Genomic DNA, 21,387 nt, shown 5'->3' on the forward strand with positions numbered 1-21,387 from the left:
CAATTAATCTCTCTGAGCCCACTATCTGCACATCTAAAGTGTAAATAAATAAAAATACCATTCTTATTGATTATGATGATTAAATAAAATAATGCATGTAAAGAGTTTAATATATCACATGACACATAGTAAGTGCTTGATAAATTATAGGCATTATAATTATTTTATTAAAAACTCAAACATGTCTCTGATCTTTGCAATGTGAAAGAGCTTCATACTTTTTCCTAGTAACATATACTATAAATAAGAGGGGCTAATCTACACAAAATCAGGCAAACCTATACAGGACACAAAAACTTGTAAATATATACAACTAGTTGGCATCCAAAGATGGAGGAGGAAAGAATGAAGACCCATTATATAATACAAAGGGTCTTCTCCAGATGTAAGGCAATATGTGTCAACTTTGGTTCTGAAGGTTCATGAATCTTGATTGTGCCAGGTATGCTTGTGTAGCGGGTCTGCCTGAAGGATTTTAGGGCTGATGTAGGGGGAAAAAAAGGTATGCCCTTGAGGGTAAGTAATACACAGCTAGCTTTATTGTGTGGTGCTTTCACAGGGTTGCATGAGAGGGAAAGTCTCTCATAGCATGAGACTGCCCAGAAGATTAAGGAGTGGGGGCCAGCGTCACGAAGGGGAAAGACAAGAAAACTCCCAGAGACATGGGGTTCCAATGTGTAAGTGATGTCACTCAGAGGCATGGTGGAGACTCTGGGTCAGAGGACTCCAAAGTGCAGCAGAAGCTTGGGATCTTATATTCACAAGGCCCTATCTTATCAATGGCCAACCTATGCTGGGTCAAGTTCCATGGGGTATATAAAGCAGACAAGCTCAAAAAGGCAGAAAATCTGCTTGTTCGGGCTATTTTAAAAATAATTGGATGTGTAAAAATTTGAATTTGGTGTCAGCTAGATTTGGAGCTAAAAAGTGAAATGAGCAACCTAGGGGCCAAAGGCCACCTTTGGCTCATTTATGTAACTGCTTGTCATTTGACACTAAAGGGAAGGTCTGCAGTTTAGTGACACTCACATTCCCACTGTGAAGGACAGTGTCAGGTTCAGGGATTCTAGGGTGGTAGGTCAATCTACCTTACTGATTGTTAAAGTGGAAATTGATGGCCTTCTCTCTTAAAATTATACTCACAGTTAATGCTTTGAAAAACACTTATTTTAAAAGCCTGAGAATCATATCCATCAAACTTTGCCTGAAATTTCTTGATTGTCACATAAAGTAACTACTAGAACTTTCAGATGAAATTTCAACACAAAACATTTTTAGAATCATTGTATCATCATTTTTTTAAATTAAATTATTTGGTAGAACTTGCAAATAGAGAAAGGAAAGAAGATCAAAAGTAACGAGGGAATCAGGCCATAGCTTACCCACTTATCTGCTTGGAAAGGATTTTTAGCTCTGTGAACATTAGACAACAATTGAGCCACCACTTCTCATCTGATGCTATCCCACTACCTACATTTCCCTGTGGGAATGAGGACTGAGAGAACCAGCAGGAACACTGGGCCAGGCACAGACCTGGTGCTGAGGATGGCTGTCACAGGTGCTGAGACCTGTCACAGGTCTAATATTTCAAACCCTTAGTTTCCTCATCTTTAAAAAACAATAATCAATGCTAAAAAACATATCACTCTGGTACATGATGCTAATAGTGGGGTTGGATGAGGATGTTTTGGGGCAGAGATATATGGGAACTTTATATTTTCCACTCAATTTTGCTGTGATACTAAAACTGATCTAAAAAATAAAGTCTGAATAAAGAAAAGAATAACATTAACTTCCTCCCAGCATGGTCTGGAAAGCACAGCTGATAATGCGCCCAGCTGGTAGAAAACAGCCAATGAGTGCTCCTGGCCTTCATCCACATCGACTCCTCACTGTCCTGCCAGGTCACAGGAGTTAAACAGAGACAAGGAAGGACAGCCAGAAAGAGGACATGTAACTACACTCTGCGTGGTCAGGGCAATACAGGGAAAAGTAAATGAACAAAATAGGAAAGAGGTCAATGTCACAGAAAGTGACAATGCATTCGCAGGCCCGAAGTCTATCAGAATTACAGCATTTAGCACCCTCTTACTTAGACGTCAAGATGCGACCTAAGACAGTCCTACCACAGCTTTTCACTGAGCAAGGCCTGAGTCCACTGACCTTCTGTCTGTTATCTCCCAGGACAGAGAAAACCACTCCCAGCTATGAAAGTTTCTGATAACAAATTAAAACACTCATTCATGTGCCTTCATCAATTTCTCTCTTTCAAACGCTGAAATATATTGGTTCTCTCTCCCAAGGCAGCTAAGGTGTTCTATTTCCAAGATGCTTTTTCCCCATGTTGCAATGACAACGACTACTTGCTGAATTCCAAATGGTGGCAGGACACGAATTATAAATGAGAATAGAGTAGGATGCCAGATTTAGGAAATAAAAAGATTGCATGGGACATACTTACACTAAAAAAAGTATGTCTGTTTATCTGACATGCAAATTTAACAGAAAGTCCTGCATTTCATCAGGCAACCCTAGGACAGAGGGATAGAACACATTCAATCTCTGCCTCTGCAACCAGGACCAGCTCCCTGGCTTGTGCCCTGCTTTGACTTGGGCTCAAAAGAGAAGGTGAAAAACTCAAGAACCAGACAGAATTGAAGTGACCAGGTCTAGAGCAACTGGAAATGACAAGGAATTTGGCAAAATAAAAGTGAAGGCCCTGCCTAATGAAATTTTAAAAATACTATGAAAAAAATTACAAGCTTGTTTTCAAGGTTATGAACCATGTTTCCCAGGGGTCTAGACAAAGAAAATACTACGCTAGCTAAGGATAAAAAATACATTTGTGAGTCACACAGAGCCCACAGACCAGCGGTCTGTGCTGCAACCCCTGGTTTACAGGCACGTGGGGAGACCTGACTGCTCTGCATTTAGGCCTGTGGCCACGTTGCCTCCCTCCAGCTGGCTTCCACAGCTTGGCCAGCAGCGCCCCGCTCACTCCTGGTGCAGGCTGCCCTCAGCGCCTGCTCTTGGGCTGCCCTGGCCCCGCCATCGGTGCTGTCTCTCTGCCAGAAATGAGTGAGGTCCTGCACACTTGAGATATATACAGCATTATGCATACACTTCTCAGTAATTCTCTTTTTTTCTGGATGAGTGGTAGTTTCACATTTTAGAAAGCATTTGGAATTCTAAATACTCTGTTCTGCAAATGCAACCATAGGCGCTGTAAAGGGGAACGTGACTGAACTGTCAAACACCTACTACAAGGCACTGTGAGAGGAACTTGAAACAACTTATCACACATTTAATCCTTGCACCACGCTTCTGTGGTATCATAAACCCATTTTACCGATGAGGAAGCTGAGGCCCAGCGCAGTGCAGAGGAAGAGCAAGGCTGTGAACTCTTCCTGATTCTTTCCCACTTCATCTCTTAAGAGAGCCCTGACTTTTTTGCTGCCTGCAAACCTTGAAGACAGTCAGCTGCAGCCTCTGAGCTCCATGCACAGACGGCAGCCCCATCTGGGGTCTAAGAAGAAAGGCTGGGCCTGGCACCAAAATGGCACACACTGAATTGGGCTTGTGAGCTGGCTCAAGAACCTCGCAGCACCTCCTTTCCTTGCCTGATCCCACCCTTCAACTTCACAGCCTTCTTCACCTTCCACCTCAACTCTGTCCCTAACTCCTCTCCTCCTGGCCCATGACGCCTCTGTTCTACTCCAGCCCTGCCTGTCACTGGATTTACGGAGAACTGTGAATCCCTCTCCTTCACGACAAGCTTCCGATTGCACCAACATCTGCTCTACCCAGCTGTGATATTTCCTGAGCTTTATCACCACTGCCAGGGATAATGTTGGCCAGTTTTTCTCCACTACTCGACTTCTTTCTTGTCTCTGTGTGTGCAATGGTTTGTTACCAAGTACTTGAGGTTGCCTCTTAACCAGTGAGCAGACAGAAGTGAGTGTGTGTGTGTGTGTTGTGTGTGTGTGTGTGTGTTCTTCAGATTCAGAAATCCTGAATTCTCCCACATACAATTTTAGTATTCTTTTTTTTCAAAGAGCAGGAGATATTTAAAGGTGGAATAATTATTTAATGCCATTGTATGAACCCTACTGGGCCACTACACATTAATTCCCCAGCGAATTAAGAGTGGTTAGCAGGAGCAATCTCTTTGGAAAAAGTGTCAGAATGCCCGATAAAGTCAGTTTTTAAAAATGAGAATTCTAGTTAACTGCTACTTGTAGAGGACATATTGTCCTATTTCTAAGAAGTATCTCATTTTCCTAAGAAAAAGCCAGTTTTTCTAGGTCTAGCTCAGGGAATTGGATCATATGCTACTTAATGGTTTTCTTGCTTTGTGACCAAATTCTGACATTATTTTAGAAAACTTCTGTGCTGTTACCAAATGCAGGAAGGTACAGTGCATTTGGAAAGAAGCACTATTGCTGAGAACATTTTCTTTAAACAGACAAGTGTTGCATTAACTGAGGGTCTATTACTTACAGTTATTTCCTCATCAAAAGTATCTGTCTTGTGGGTTCGTGACTAGGGTCTCTCTATACAGAAGTTGTCACTAGAGTACAAAAGTTCAACCTTGGAGTTTTTGATTTGTTTATTTGGTTGATTTTTAATTGACCTAAAACTGTATTCATCATTTTACCCCTGCTGAGATCTCTGTGGTCAATGGAGGCCTGAAAGTGGTCCCTTGCAGGCCAGATGCCAGCTATTCTTTCTTGAATAGCCCCCAGGCAAAAACTCAGTAGGGCTTTTCTAAACCTGGGATATGTCAGCAGCTACAGATCTTTCCTAGCATCAAGAGAAAATGGTATCCCCGGCCAGGGTACATGAGTCTCCCTTCATTCTGAAAAGAATTTCTTAAAAATTATCCCATAGACAACAAAATACTATCCTCATGGAGTGTCTCATCTCAAAAGATTTTCTTTTTTAGTTTTACTATTTGTAATTAAAAGGTTAAGTCCAAACATCTTTTCACCCATGCATATTGTTTTACAGCTTCAAGTTTTCACTACATTTATCTTTTTTGATTAGTGACAAAATGATTTTTTTTAGAACTGTAATGTGCCCTCTTTAAGGAACTTGTTTATAGCAAGTTCATAAAGACTAATTACTTTTATTTGTTCTTTAATATTCTCCTTTTAAACTTCACAAATACCATAAAATTAGAACTAATGGTAAGTGAAAAAGAATTAGTTTGAGCTTTATAAAAATAAGCAAAAGCCAGCAGAGGATTTACCTTTTTAAATTCTTCTCTCTCTCTTTCTCTCTCTCTCTCTCTCTCTCTCTCTCTCTCAGCAAACCAACTAGCTCTAGAGAGTCAAGTCCTATGTCCTATTTTGCTTCAGTTATCAAGAGCGTCTGTTGCAGGGCATAAGAGTTTCTTTCTTTCTTTTTTTTCTTTTCTGTGTATGTTCTTTAAATAGACTTAATTTTTGGACAGTTTTAGGTTCACAGCAAAACAGATTTTCGTACAAAGTAGAAAGATTTCCCACCTACCCACGGCTGGAACGCAGTACTACCTCTTCCACCATCAATGTCATGTAACACAAGTACATTTGTTACACCAATGAGCCTCCATTGACACCTCATTATCACCCAAAGTCCAAAGTTTATACTAGGATTCACTTTTGTTGTTTTACATACTAGTTGTGATAAATGTATAATGGCTTGTGTCCACCATTATAATATCATACAGAATAATTTCACTGCCCTGAAAATCCTCTGTTTCACTTATTGATCCCCCACCCTCTCCTGACAACCACTGATCTTTTTACTTACTGTCTCCACAGTTTTGCCTTGTCCAGAATGTCATATAGTTGAAATCATAAAGTATGTTGCCCTTTCAGATTGGCTCTTGCACTTAGTTAATATAAATTTATGGCTCTTCCATTCTAAATTTTCATGGCTTGATAGTCGTCTTATTTTTTTAGACTAAATAATATTCCATTGTCTGGATGAACAACAGTTGATTTATTCATTCACCTTCTGAAACATATCTTGGTGCCTTCCAAGTTTTGCCAATGACAAATAAAACTGTTATGAATCAGAGAGTTGCAGTGCACAAGTGCTTCCTTTACCAGAAATTACTATCCTCTTAACTAAAGAATTATGCCTCATAATTTTATGTTATTACTATGTGAAGGCAGAACTCATTAAAAATACATTAGTTATAAAATGTCACATAGGGAAAAGTTTTTTAAACTTCTGAAAGTAACCCTTTTGTATACTGCACATAACAGATTTAGACATTATTTGGGCATAGGAAAAATGAAAAATTTATATAGAAAGGTGGCATTTTAAAAATTACTCATGAAATGTATCATTTATATGTACTGAATACCAAAAATGTTTGATCCTAAGTATAATCTTGGAGTAGCAACTAGTGATTCTAAAAGAATTAAAATCCACAATTGGCGTGTCACAAAAAGGTAGTTAATTATCATTCTTAAAAATTGGAAAAGCCAGTATGTACTGAACACTTTGGTGTCAGGAAATATGTAAAACAGTTACATATTCATTCAGTTCATCAACAACCGCTGCAAAGAACGTAGTTTCCCCAGTGAGATTCCCTTGCACAGATAAAGAAATCAGAAGGATATGTAATTTTCTTAGGGTCCAACTTCTACCATATGAGTGGAGGCTGGCTCTGAATTCCAGCTGACACTGAAGCCTATGATATACTGTCTTCTACACTATTCTGAGCTTAAGCATGCAACCCATGCAGTCTGGGAAACTTGACTTCCAAATAAGCTTCCAAATAGACTGTTAACCCCTGTGTCATTGATATACCTCCTTGTATGTTTCCTATTACCTACTTAATTATTTGGGGGAAATTTAACTTTTAAGTGAGACTTTGGGAAACGTAACATGCAAACTACCTTCCAGTCATTTTTTTTTGAAAACCTTGCTGATACAGAAGGAAAATATTAAATATATTGGTAGATTAAGGGACTGAAATGAAAATGAGAATATCTTTCGCTTCTAGTGCCCTGTGGGATAAAGATATCTTATGTAGACTGAAAAAGAATTTCTCCTTACATGAAGCTTAACATCTAAATTTCCTTACTTTGAAAGATATTTGTTACTCTCTATTCGGGCTTCTTTTAGTGTTAGCTCATAACCTTTATTGCTGGTTTTATAGATGATATTTTATCACCAACAGAACATATTAATAATTTTGTTTTATGGCCATTGAAAAAAACATATTGATCAATATAAATTTACATTTCAATAATACTGTAAATTGTCCCTAAATTAGCAACATCAGATTTCTTGCTAAACACCTGAAAAAAAAAATACAGATATATTGGTTATTTTTCAGTGCTCTTTCTACGATAGTTTCATATAGACTTCTATATTACTAAGGAGAAAAATGATTACCTATACTATATGTGGTAGCATTTTTAAGGCAAGCATTAATATCTAATATGCTTGTATCATTACCATCCTATAAACTAATATTTTCTATGGACCTAAGCTCATCTGAGATGTTCTGGAAGTGATGGCGAATACTTCCTGGGTCTGAAAATGCATTACTCTGACCATGCTGTTAGAGCTGTAAAATATGTTAAAGCCTGAATTATTTTTCAAATGGCAGAAAAAGATAATCATCATTCATTCTACTGTTGCTGGTTGGCAAGTGCCCAGCATTAAATATATGTGAAATTCAGTGACCTGTTAAAGTAGACTGCATTACTCAGTATTAGCTTTGAGTACAATGAGTTCCAATTTTGTTCAGCTATTTTACAGCTTAAAAACCAGGCAAAGACTTCAATAAACTTAAGAATAAAAAAAAAAGATGCCCCATTTATCAGCAGAGGTCAAATTATTTTACTATTCAAAAAAGTCTACACAAAGGTGCAAAACAATAATAAAAATGGGAAGAAATGAATATATAATCTACCTATGGCAAATGCTATAGATTGATACATCCCATACTCAAATCTTCTTTTCCCTTGCTTGCCCCTGAAACAGAAGCTGTAAAAGCCAAAGGTGTGCTTCGCAAGTCTGTCTATAGTTAGAACTGGCTATCTGGCAAAGTCCAGGCCAATGTGCCTTTTGCCAAGGCTGGCCAGCCGCCCTGCTTTTCCTCTTCTTCCCACATTGAAGGAAGGAGCGATGCAGGCAGCTATGCTGTCACAGTGGCTGTTCCACTGCTATAAATGACTGCAAACCCGGGAGAACTTCAGAGGCATCGCCCTGATGAAGGGTATGGTGACAGACTGCCCCCAGTTATGTTTTAAGGTCAAACTAAGGTTATTGTGTTTCTTAACTTATTGACTACCAACCACTAATGTATTAAACCTCTGAGTAGCTATCTTTCAGTTTGTTTTTTAATGAGTCATCAGATCAAAATTGGACTGATAGCATACTCTCAATTTGGGGAAATAGAAAGCTTTTCTCCTTATTATTTCATTGCAGAATGTTGTTTGGTAGCTCAACCTACTCTAAAGGTTTGATCAGAACAGTTGTATAATAATACATAGTATGCTTTATCAATGAATTTATGATAGCCGAGTCCTCTGTTTAAGCTTTAAATGACTGATATATTGCAGGGGTTGAAGGGAAGGGCCCAAAAGATTAAAAAAAGAAGATACATGTAGTCAGGTCTCCTCAATTCACCATTAAACAATGACTTCATGGAATAATGAGTTGTTTTCCTCCACTTTGCTTGAAAAAGGTAGAACATCTGTTCAAAATGGAATAAATTATTCAAGTAAATATGATTATCAAAGAAGATTGTTATACTTTAATTAATATTAAATCTTAAATATTAATTAAGGACTCTTCTGTAACATAATTTATCCACCATGCTGGTAATAATTGATATCGCAATACTTTCATCTCAATTCTTGTTAACTATATCAATTAGGCTAAGCTATCTGAAAAAGGGTCTGATTGATACATGTACCCCTATGTTCACTGCAGCATTATTTACAGTAGTCAAACTATGAAAACAAACCAAGTGTCCATCAATAGATGAGGGATAAAAAAGCTATGGTACATATATACAATGGAATATTAGTCAGCCATAAAGCAACAACAAAATCTTACCATTTGTGATAGCATGGGTGGATGTAGAGAGTATTATGTTAACTGAAATAAGTCAGTCAGAGAAAGACATATACCATATGATTTCACTTATGTGGACTCTAAAGAACAATATAAACAAACAAAACAAATAGATTTACAGATACAAAGAACAAACTGATAGTTGTCAGAAGAGTGGGGGGTTAGGGAACTGAGTGAAAAAGGGAAGAAATTGAGAAGTACAGAATGGTAGTTACAAAACAGTCATGGGGATGTAAAGTACAGCACAGAAAATATAGTCAGTAATATTGTAATAATAATGTATGATGCCTTTTGGGTACTGGAAATATTAGGGAGCATGTTGTAAAATACATAATTGTATAACCATCATGCTGTATAACTAAAACTAATACAAAATAATATTAAATGTAAATTATAATTGAAAAAAATTAAAATAAAAAAGTAAAAAAGGCTCTGGTTAAAAATTATAGCTAGTGTTTTTACTAAATACTGTTCTTTTGGTTAGTAAAATTAACAAAGCTAGTTAAAATGTTTAATTTTTATCTACTTCTTTAGAGCATTATAGCTGAGTTAAAATTTTTCTCAAATGTAAAAATTCTCTCCAACTAATATGTATATATACTTACATGTGAGACAATAAAGATTTTTTCACCTTTATTTTAACTACACCAAATCTTATTTAAAATAGGCAAGTATACTTGTGATCTTCAACTATTACTCTCCATATAAACTGACTCTCTTATATTATTTTCTTCTCACTGTTTGAACAATACTGGAATTCCAGTATTCTATTTGGCCATTGTTCCAAATAGAGAAGTATGACCTTCTACCATTGACAGAAAACACCTTCCCAGCACTGAATATAAAATACTGTTCTTGGCTTAGGACTCACTAACTTGATTTAAAATATCCTTGTTTAAAATGCTTCTCTGAGCCAGAAAAATATTTCTCCTTTTCACAGGGAGCTCTGTCAGGATTTATGAGAGATCTGTCCATTCTTCCTGCTTTCTTGGCCCCATCTTAGAAGGATACCCTCTCAGCAGCTAAATGCTCACCTTTAAACTTGACTGTCAAAGGTCTGAGGTCCTGAAATTTAATAGATCAAATACATGACCTGAAAATGTTTACGCTGAGCAATGGCGAGGATTTGCAGTAGCCTCAGCCCTCCATCACCCTGGCTGACTCCTGTAGAACATGCTGTCACTGAAGGAAGTAGACCAAATCGTTGTCAGCCAGGCAGAGAGCAAATCCCAGAACAGATTCAGTTGGACCCCAATTCCCAACTCCATTGCCACCTGTTCCTCTTTGCCAGGCTGAACTGTTCATTCCTTTCACAAACATCTGCACACTTATGGCTCCATGGCCAATACCACATTCGCTTCCTATCCACAGGGGGCTAAAGTGTGCATAGCTGTTGTCTATGTGATAAGTCTTATCAGCGTTACCAAGTGCTGTAATTCTGCTTCCACTGTGCTTTTTCACCTCAACCGACTTGGACTTCTGGGTACTGAGCCCTGCTCACCTTGGATCCAAGACTATTATATGTCATCCTGGTATTCTCTGAAACCCAGACTTATACCTCAACACTATTCTCAGAACTACTTGGTAGTCACCTCTTGTAAAATAACTGCTTCCCTAGCATAAACGCTATCTAGCCTTTGGGCTCTTGTAGCCAGTTGTTTGAAGCCATCACAATAAAATGTCATTATACACACTGACAGGTGTATTACACTTCCACAAGGCAAGAAGCACAGTCCTGTGATGTTTGCCACTGAACTAATGTTATTTACAAAATATCTTTCTATATAATAATACAAATAAACGCTGGTCACTGTAATTCAAGACCCCCCCCCCCTCAAATTAACTAATTGATGGAGAAACTTAAGCATTTCCCCATATTTCACTGGTAAAGTTGTTTTCTAAAATGTCTTCAGCACAAGGTTCTAAATTATGAAGGAGCAAAAAATTTGGGTAATAGTAATTCAAAATAGAAGGAAAGCCTTAACTAGTTTTCAACGATGTAGCTTGACTTTTGATATGGTGCTCAAGGATGTAACCAAACCACCTTATAGGCAGATAAGGTTCTCCATTCAAACAGCCCAAGGTCACAGGAAAGGAGCTGGACTTTGTCCAAACCCTTGAGAGATGCCAATTATACTTAAGGCTAATCCTTCTTAATCATGAAGTTTGTGGAAAAGTCATTATCACTGTTACACCGCTTCTAAACAGTGTCATAAAAGGAAACTTGAGAAGCTTTACATTAAAAAATGCAATCCTGTTGTAAACTGTTTTCCCCAGTTTCTAGCCCTGATGACAAGGTATGGCAGATAGGGTTTGTATGGAAAACATTTTGTTTGTTCCTTTTAAATAAAGGGCCTGGATGTTTCTCTTTGTGCCTGAAGATTCAAAGTTGTAACATAATGACTCAGAAAGAACAAAGTGGATGTCACCCTCACCCCAATTAATACTTCCCTTTTGGTGATATTTATGTAAGCCAAGAATTTGTTAAGTGCAATAAAAAAGACCTATTTCCATTATAATATGATCACAATCATATATTTCACCAATATTTAGTAACTATACCATGCAATCAATTATTAATTATTTTTAAGCATCTAATTGGTACCCTGCATGCCAGAGTACTGTAGGCTGTTGGTTTGTGCTCCCTGGTTCTCAGTCTCTCCAGGTTGATGAGAGAAGAAAGTATGGGAATGCACCCAGAGTCTTTCCCTCCCAGGATGTCAGCCCTAGCAGCCTCTGTGCCCAGTGGTAATCCAGGTGTTGATGACTAACTGACCAAATCATCAAAGGAACAAATTCTAAAAAAATGAGAATGATATAGAGAGCCTGGGATAGTGTGAGAAAGACAATTCAAATAGCTAAATTGAGAGGGAGGTAACAGAGGTAAGTGGTAGAGAGAAAGAAGTAGTTAAAGAATATTCTAAATATTAGATATGTGTAAGAATGGGATGGGAGGGAGTGAAGACAGCAAACACACAAGCCTTATACAATAGTCAGAAATAATAATGACACAGGTGAAAACTTGTCAGGCCTTTCCAAGCCATGCACTATAATGTAGGTACATTTTAAATAGGTAACTGTAATGGGCAATTATATTGACTATTAAAGTGTTTCAACATATGTAGTAATAGCAAGTTCCCAAACCCAAGTAATTTTTTTCCTAGGCTCTCCAGAAGAAAGCTCACTGGATTAAGAAAATTAGAAATTCCGCTCAATTTTTCATAAGAACAGAGTATTTCTAAAACCTAATTTTGTATTCTAGAGGTTAAGCATACACTTGTGAAATCTATGTTACCTATAAAAATAGACACAGAGTAAAGGTTTTTCCTTTTCAACACTGGAAAATGTTATTTCTTTTTATTTGCTTATAGAACTCAGAGCCCCATGGCTATCAGGCATGAATATTCTCAGTGTTAAAAGTCACTAATGAAACATGAGTATCTTATTTCCAAATAAGTTATTACCGAAACCATAAAAAGCCATTGTTTTAAAGCAGGGTTTCTCAACCCTGTTACTACTAACATTTTGGGTGGTTAATTCTTTGTTGTAGGGGACTGTCGTGTAGGACATTTAGCAGTATCCCTGGCTACTACCCACCAGATACTGTAGCACACACTCCTGTATGTGACAGCCAGTGTCTCCAGACATTGCTAAATGTCTCCTGGGGGACAACATAGACTCAGTTGAAAACCACTGGTTAAAACGAACTGTGCAATTAGAATAATAATCCTAATATTTATAGAGCACTATGCAATAGGCACAATTCGATTTGATCCCCAATAAAAACTCCAAAGTAAGGCTTACGGTAACCCCCACTTTACAGATGAGGAAACTGTGGTACAGAGAGGCTAAGTAACTTGCCCACTGGACACTTAAGTAGCTGAGGAAAGTCAAACCCAAGGAGTATGGCTCCAGAGTTTGGGCTCCTAACTTTGACACTATACCTGCTATGAGATGGGGAGAATAAACACAAATCAGAACTATTTTTTATTCAAGATTTTTAGTAGTTTTATAATATTGGGTACCTTATATATACCCCTATTGAGTTCAAAATACTCATTTGCAAATGAGGAACAATAATGAGATTAAAATAAGATACTTTATCAAAGGCATTCAGTAAGGCCTCAACAGAAGCTCTGAGAATGCAGAATAGAATATTCTTATTTATCCATACTCTTCACATATTAATACATCTTTGGTTTCTCTTTCCCATTTACCTGCATTTAGTAATTACAGTTGGTTATACAAAGGAACGACCATAAAACCTGGCCTCTTTTGGTTTGGGTTACCTCTACCAGTTATCCGTGACATGAAATACATCCTATGTAACATTTCTGGCCTTATCACAAACCACAGCAACTGGCTGTTGAGTAGCTCTTGCTTGTGAAGGACTGCACCTGGCTTCACATACTGCATCATGCACATAGTACCCACATGGTAAGTAGAAATCCCTACCCCACCCCTACCCATGCCAAAGATGTCGACTCCCCAATCCCTGCACCTGTGAATATGTTATTTTACATGGCAAAATGAGAGTTTGCAGGTATAATGAAAATGTAATGAAAGTTGCATGAGGATAATTAAAGTGACCTAAAAATACAGAGATATTCCTGGATTATCCAGGTGGACTCAATCTAGTCACTTTAGCTCTAAAAAGCGAGCCAGTTCTTTATCTGGAGGCAGAAGAGGTGAAGCAGAAGGGGGAGTCACAGCGCTTCATGTGGTGTCGCCAGTGTGAGAATGGAGGGGCAATGTGAAGGGTGTGCAGGCAGCCTTGAGCAGCTGAGAGGCTCCTGGCTCACAGGCAGAAAGGAAATGGGACCTCAGCCCTACAGCTGCAAGGAACTAAATTTTGCCAACAACCTGAATTAACCTCTAAGTGGATTCTCCTCCAGAACCTCCAGGTAAGAACCCAGGCCTGCTGACACCTTGATTTTGGCTTTATGAGACCCAGTACAGAGAAGCCAAATAAGCCCACTTAGACTCTGACCTACAGAACTGTGAGACATTAATCTGTATTGTTTTATGCTGTCTTCATAATAATTTGTTAGAGCAGCGACAGAAAACTAACACAGCACACAACCTCCTTGAGATGAGGAATAACAACAGTAACTCATTCACTGCTATGTTGTGAATTACCAAGTGGCATATGGAGTTTAGAAATCTGGTCTTTCAACCCCCAGACTATTTCCCTAAATAATTAACATCTGCATCAGAGTGGAAGTAAAGGTTTTGCATCCATACACTCAGTGGCACCTAACAGCCATTGAAAGGTAGGCATTACTATCCCCTTTTATAGATGAATGCTCACAGGCACTGTGTACTTACACAGGGCTGAACTGTTAATAAGTGACAAACCATGAGCTCTTTCATCTCTTTGCCTTTGAATACGCTGCCTTTAACAGTAAAAATGTAATAAATATATGATAGAGGATTAATCAAAGCAAGACATAAAAAGCACAGAGAGACAAATTTTTTCTGCTGAAGGAAAAGAGAAACTGGTAAGAATTTGTTGAACCGATGAGATTTTAAGTTGGGTCTTGATGGACAGGTAGGATTTCAAAAGAGAATGTTAAGACCTGCTGTTTTGTAAATTGGAAGTAGAATTCTGGTGTGTGTTTTAATTGGTTACCATTAACATTGAAAGTGTTTGGACTTCATCACATTATGAAGCGGCAATACTGTAGGCTGTTAAATAGTAAACATCTCAGGGGAGGTACCTTTGGTTCTGGTACTCGTATCTTGCAGGCATGTTTGTATCAGAGTTAATAGAACAATCTGAAAATGCTAATGCTGGTAAATTGTAGTTTCAAGAAGGCAGAAGTTTCTAATAGTGACTATAGAGCAGAACCCCAGACAATCTGCTTCTAACAAGTAGTCCTACAACAAAGAAACTTCCAATAAGATAAACGCAGGTGGGTGCAGCAGAGGTAGTGGGAGGCCATTGTGCAGGCAGGAGGCTCTGTGCCGTGACTACACTGCTACTAAAAATCAGTACCCCTTCCCTTGGCCATAGCTGGTTAGACACCTAACTGCAGCTGGGTCAGAATTTCCATTTTGGGAATTTGGAATTGAATTTCTAAGATGCTTTTTAGAACCTTTATTAGTAGTTAAACTCATTGGCCATGTAAACTAGAGGACTGATTCAGAAGAAGCTTGTTTGCAGAGGAGAAAATAAAGCAGGTATATCTACAGACAAAAGATTAAGTAGCTCAAGGTAAAAAACTGGAGGAATAACAGTCCTGGTTCCAGGTGCCTTCCAGATTTGTGAAGTCTTTCTGTACTTCTTGACCTGGATCCATGAGATGCACCTTCTTATCTTTATAATAAATATTCCTCCCCGATTTCTTTAGACGAAACTAAGTGGATTTACATTCTCAGAAACCAATGATACTTGTATCAGGTTTTCAAAAAAAAAAAAACAGAAAAGCACTTAGGACCATGTGTCTTCTCTATGTTCCAAATTTAGGAAAACCCCAAGACTAGGACAATTTACTTATTTGCCTTCTCCAAATATGTCAGTGGTTGAATCCTGCTAAAGAAAAATCAAACAAATGAGCAGATGGAACTATCCTAAACCCATGGCTGCCAGCCCTAAGCGTGTGCTCAGCAGTGTCCAGCAAGCCATCAGTTTCTCTACTCAGTCTTCTGGTTGTCCCTGTCATCTTGCAGCTACCACCCCACCTCTCCAGTCACATCCACTATCGCCTTCTGCAAAGAGCTGTCTCTGTACTTCCTCACCTCCACTGCAAGTGTGGCTTCTCCCAGAATAAGCCATTAAATATGCTCCAGTAGGGGGCCACTTTCTACCTTCTTATTACCAAATCCAAAGGCCAGTTCTCCTTCCTTTGCCTTTCAGCAGCCCGTGATTGCTGACACTCACTCCTTAAAATATTAAGCCTCCAAAAACGCCCCAGGGTGCCACACTCTGCTAGTTTACTCCCTGTGCTTCTGATGGCTCCTGCTCTGTTGTCTCTTATTCTGCACCATCCTTTAAATGTTGATGTTGCTCAGGCCTTAGGCTCTGACTCTTCTAATAGGACAGTGTATCCCTGAGAGAGCTTATTTGTTTCCATGGTTTGATGGTCTTAAGACCAGTACCTTTACTCTAGGCCTCTCTTTGCCCTGCTTAATGTATTATTTCCAACAGCCTACAAGAGGTGCTCTCCTCTTGGACATCTTTCTTATCTAATGCAAAACACCCTGAACTAAACCCATGACACCTCTCCACTCCTCTCTTTCATCTGGGTACCCACCTTCGCCCAGCCCCTTGCGCAAACCAAGAACCCAAGCACCGTTTTTAACTCCATTTCGTCCTTCCCATGCCATGTAAGTACTCATAGGCTCACCACCAAAGGTCTAGTTTCCATTCATTACTGCATACAGTATTTGACTCCCTTTACCCGTTTTATTCCCCTGACTCTTCCACCCCTCCCGTAACCATCATTCTGTTGTGCCTATCTACAAGTCTGTTTTTGTTTTGTTTTGTTTTTTACTCTTTTGTTTTATACTCCACAATTTGCAACAACATGAATGGATCTTTAGGGTATCATGCTAAATGAAATAAGTCAGAGAGAAAAGGACACAAACCCTGTGAGTTCACACTGGCCTTTCACTCTTAAACTCTTTGGATTCCAGAGTGGCAGTTATTACATCTGTCTTGCTTACTCTTATCTCTCCAGTGTCACAGGATGGTACTTCTAAATATTTCTGGAAGGGGTATTGTTGGAAATGTTTCTTAACTTAATTTACTTAAGAAAAAAATAATACTAAGATCATTAAAAAAAACACTTGGATATAAATGATTACTGTATTTCCCCATTTGCATATACTTTAGAGTTACACTATCTGGTATATCATTGCTTACGACCAGTTCCATATGCTTTTGTTGCCACTTCTATATAAAGCATGAGTGTCAAGTCAGTAACAGTGTATTACTTTCATTCACAGAATCTTTTTTGGTAATATATCTCATTATGAATTTAAAATTCATGTTTCATTTGTGATAATATAGTCATCCTTTATGAAATCTCACTTAAAAATTAAATAACTGCAAGACTATCTCCTCTAAGATTTAAAAGTTATATTGGCCCCAAGAATAAGGGGAGAAAAGGAAGTAAATTTATTTTCTTTCAGACTATCTTCTTTCTCTTCATTTTGATTTACACAGCTTTCCAGAACTCCCAATTACTTTCATTAATGCTTAAAGCATTATTTTAGATAATTATACACACACATTGAGCATGTATATATTATATATATATATGTTTCATTAAGGTGTATATACATATATTAATACACAATAATAAATATGTGCTTAATGTTGCATGCAATACAATATTCCCTCACTTATCATGGGTATTATGTTCTAGATGCACCCGCGATAGGTGAAAATCCGCAAAGTAGGAACCTTACATTTATTTTAGTACTTATATATATTTTAAGGCTTTATAAACCCTTCCCACACACTTATAAACCATTCCCAGTCCCTTATTAACCTTTTCCACTCCCTATTAATCTTTTCCACACTTTTATAAACACTACTTATGTTCTTAAACATATTCTACACTCTTAAACCTACGTAACTTTAACGCCATACATATACAGTACTGCAAAATCCCGCAAAATAGCGGAAAATCCGCGATAAATACATAAATATAATATTTTTTAAAATCCCGCGATACAGTGAGGCCGCGATAAATAAACCGTGATATAGAGAGGGACTACTGTACTATTCTTAAGAGAAGCTTTTCCAAACAAAATGATCATGGGTTTTACTTTCAGAATTGTTATAAACAAACACCCCAGCGCATTGTTTGCCACAAGCTGAGATGGAAATAGTGTCAACCTTCAGGCCCCTGCTTCCCTCCTATTTCTCAGGCAAAGGAGAGACTCAGACAGCAGTCTCATTCTTTATAAAGGTAGGGATGAGTCTCAAGAGTGCTAAGGCAGGCGCTTGGTGGGGACTGAAGAGTGTCCACCAGGAGCGAGGGCAGTTGGAGGAAGTGTGACGGAGCCAGACGGACCCACTGTCAAACACCAGTGGAGGTTCCCAGAGTCTCTATACCCTTGGGGCAACGTGCTTCAGCCTTCTGGCCTCAATCTCCTGTGTAAAAATGGGGGGAATCAATGCTAATTTCACAGTGCTCTTCTGAAAATTAAATGAGATTATATATATATAAAGTAGTTAGCATAGTGCCTCACAAGAAGTAAACATGCAACAAATGATATGCTTTACTTATTTTCACACTTTCACCACTCTAGAATTAAAACTGTAGATAAAGGAGAAAAAAATCTATGCTAAGATGAGATTGTAAACATCCAGTTCTTGGTTGCTTTAATTATATTTAGATCAAGCTTAAGAAGACTATTCTCAGAACAAGAAGAATAACATGCATTACATTGGGAGAAAGAAGGGAGCGTATTTTGGAGTATAAATGACATGCTGTAATTTTTATTAAACGTGTGGTCTTAACTGACCACCTCTATTTAACTTAAGAAAAAATTATCAGGGCATAAACCAAATATAACTGCACACCAATAGCTGAAGTTTAAGAGTCAACTAAGAGATAAAAATCTTATTTTAAATAAAGCAAATTCTGTTCTAAAAAATATCTAACTTGGAATCTTGTTATATAATGATGGAAAATTCTGGGGTGCATTATATACAACTTATGCCCACTAATGGGTTCTGTGCCTCTGGGGTTTATGAAAACAGAATAATCCAGAGTGAAGTACAGAGGCAGTGATCTCACCTAGGGGTGCAGGAAGAATCTTCCCTTCCTGTCAGTTTGGTTTACCACCTTCAGATCAGCTCCTGAAAGTGCTACCTACAAAAATCTCCCAGTGTTATGGGAAACCCTGGCAACACTACAGTGATGCATGAGATTTCAAATCAATCAAAGGCATTCCCTTCCTGAGGTAGCTTTTGAGCAATTCCACTGAGAACCAAAGGCCTCCAAATACACTAACCAATCATGTAACCAGACAGCTTTCCCCCTCAGGAATTCTAAAATGTAGCAGCGAGTGTCCAGCGGTCCGGGAAAAGGTGATCTGTCAGTGCCAATGTCTAAGAATTCACCTCTCAAGGTTCCAGGAAGCGAGAGAGCGGCTCAGTCCCTGCTAACCAGAGTCACTTCTTGATTACTAAGTAATCTGACATGTTCGTTCCCACATCTGCTACTCTTCTGCTCTCTACGTTTGTGTCACTGGCGTACCTCTCTCTGGCAGAAAACATGACCAAATGAAAGATGAACAGATAAGGGTAAAAAAAAAAGGGTGACAGAAAAAGATCACTAAATTAAGCTAAGAAAACCTGATGACCTGTGGCATATATGATTATAAAATCCTAACCCTCACGTACCACGTTCAAGTCCAAGTAGAGGATTTAGGTCAAAACTTTTACTAGTCAAGAGTACATGCATCTATAGTAGTTTTCCTAATGAGGAATCTAAAACTGGTTAACTCAGACCTAATAATAGAGTTTGTCAAACCTTTTCTTAGTCCCTAAAGAAACCTCAATTCCTAAATTCTTGTGTCTTTACCTTATAAAAACCTAGAGTGTAATTCTCTAGATCACAGGTGGGTGGAGAACTACAACCACAGAAGCAAATACACGACTTACAGGCATATTCCAATGTATTAAAGAAGCATTAAGGAAGAACTAGTTAAACAGAATCTAACTTTTCCCTACTTCTCCACCTAGTGCAACTGTTTTTAAATCTGCATTTCAGTTTATCTTGGAATATATATCTTAGAATAAGACTCTTTCCTATTTATAAAATTACAGTTGTCTATTTGTTTTCAATCAATCTTAGAAACATTTGACAAGGCATGGGAAATGCAAATAACCTTTGATTTTTATTTTTCCTATTTTCTTTACCATCAGTGGAAAGCAGATTTAAAATTCTGATATGAAAACAATAGATGGGATGGGGGCTAAAGAAGACTAAAAGATACTTGTAGCCAGGGAAGACTATGTCTCCATATTAATCAGTTTTTATTAAATAAATCCTACTTTGAATTCTAACATGAAATAACTTAAAAGTTAAAAATAACACCACAGATCAAAAGCTTTCTATTATTTTAGGATGAATCATAAAAATGTCGTCATTTCTTATGTTAAGACTAAATTCAGCCAAAATGTTCTTCAGAAAGTCTTTAAGAATATAATGTTCCAGTAAAAGTAAACTTTTAGAGCATTAGTTGCTGTTCTGCTTCCAAATCTAATCCTCTAGGCATAAACTACAAAGTTAATAAAAAGCAGATTAAAACCAACCAAGGACAAATTATTAACTGTTTTCCATTTCACTCTTCAATTCTTGTTCTAAATGCATTAGGAATCTCTGCTCCCAACAGTAGTTGAAGCTGCAGCAGCTCTAATATTCAATGGATCTTATCACAAAGGGTGTAGACAGTTCTTAAATGAAAGCACCATATGCCTAATTATTGAGCTAAATTTATACCTGTAGCTATCTATGAATGAAATGTTCTTGGCTCACAAAATATTTCCTTCTATGCCCTTAAGGTATTTCTCCAGATTTCATTCTTCTCTGTTTCTTTCCTTTCTACCAGAGGGGGGAAAAAAACTTGAGTATTTGAGTGATAGCAGGCCAGCCGGGAAGCCATATGTAACTGGGCACTGATGAATGGACACCCTTTCCCTGGTTTTCCTAAGGATGACCATCATGTCTATGAGATAACAATTGAAATAAGGCAAAAAAAAAAAAAAAAAGACTTACTTTCCTGCCACAGGAAGTAGGAATTTTGGCAACAACAACTACAGAAGGTGGTAACAGCAATACAAACTGTTGGTTAACACAGCAATACTGCAGCCAAAACTTCTTTTCTTTCCTGGAAATGACTTCTTGAATCCATTTACTTATGAAACCCCCTTTTCTTAAGAAAAGTCCAAGCTATTGTTTGAATCAATCCTTAGTTGCTAATGCTTTCTATTGAATATGCTACATGCCAGGCATTGTGCTGACAGTCACATACATTTTCTACTTTAATTCTTACAACAACTCTGCAAAAGAGGATTATTAGCTCCGTTTTGCAGATGTGGAAAGGGAGGTTCAAAGGTGTTTCTGGTCGGCCACATTGCCTCACAGTCTGACTAGAATTTTGGTGATATATTTAAATTGTTTTTCATTTTGGTTATATTTAAGAGAAACTGCCTTCCACTTTTAAATTCTGGGCCATGAACTTATGAGACAGGAAAAGGTGTCTCCACACTTTGGGGGTCTGCTTGGAAGATAATACATGCCCATGAAGTTAGCAACACATGGGCCAAAGACAAAG

The 21,387-nt window shown here is 38.0% G+C and overlaps 1 protein-coding gene and 1 long non-coding RNA gene across 2 annotated transcripts in view; both read right to left on the minus strand.

Moving 5' to 3' along the window:
* MAN1A1 (mannosidase alpha class 1A member 1) overlaps positions 1-21,387 on the minus strand; it is a 150,027-nt gene that overhangs the window by 114,330 nt on the left and 14,310 nt on the right. The gene's annotated exons all lie outside the window — the stretch shown is intronic.
* LOC150007684 (uncharacterized) lies at positions 8,541-10,426 on the minus strand. Its single transcript, XR_016511646.1, has 3 exons — positions 10,362-10,426; positions 10,122-10,269; positions 8,541-8,704 (listed from the first exon to the last, which is right to left on the minus strand). It is a non-coding gene; the product is annotated as an uncharacterized LOC150007684 (long non-coding RNA).

Source organism: Furipterus horrens, unplaced genomic scaffold, assembly GCF_987537825.1.
Source record: "Furipterus horrens unplaced genomic scaffold, mFurHor1.1.pri manual_scaffold_6, whole genome shotgun sequence".
Taxonomy (NCBI): domain Eukaryota; kingdom Metazoa; phylum Chordata; class Mammalia; order Chiroptera; family Furipteridae; genus Furipterus; species Furipterus horrens.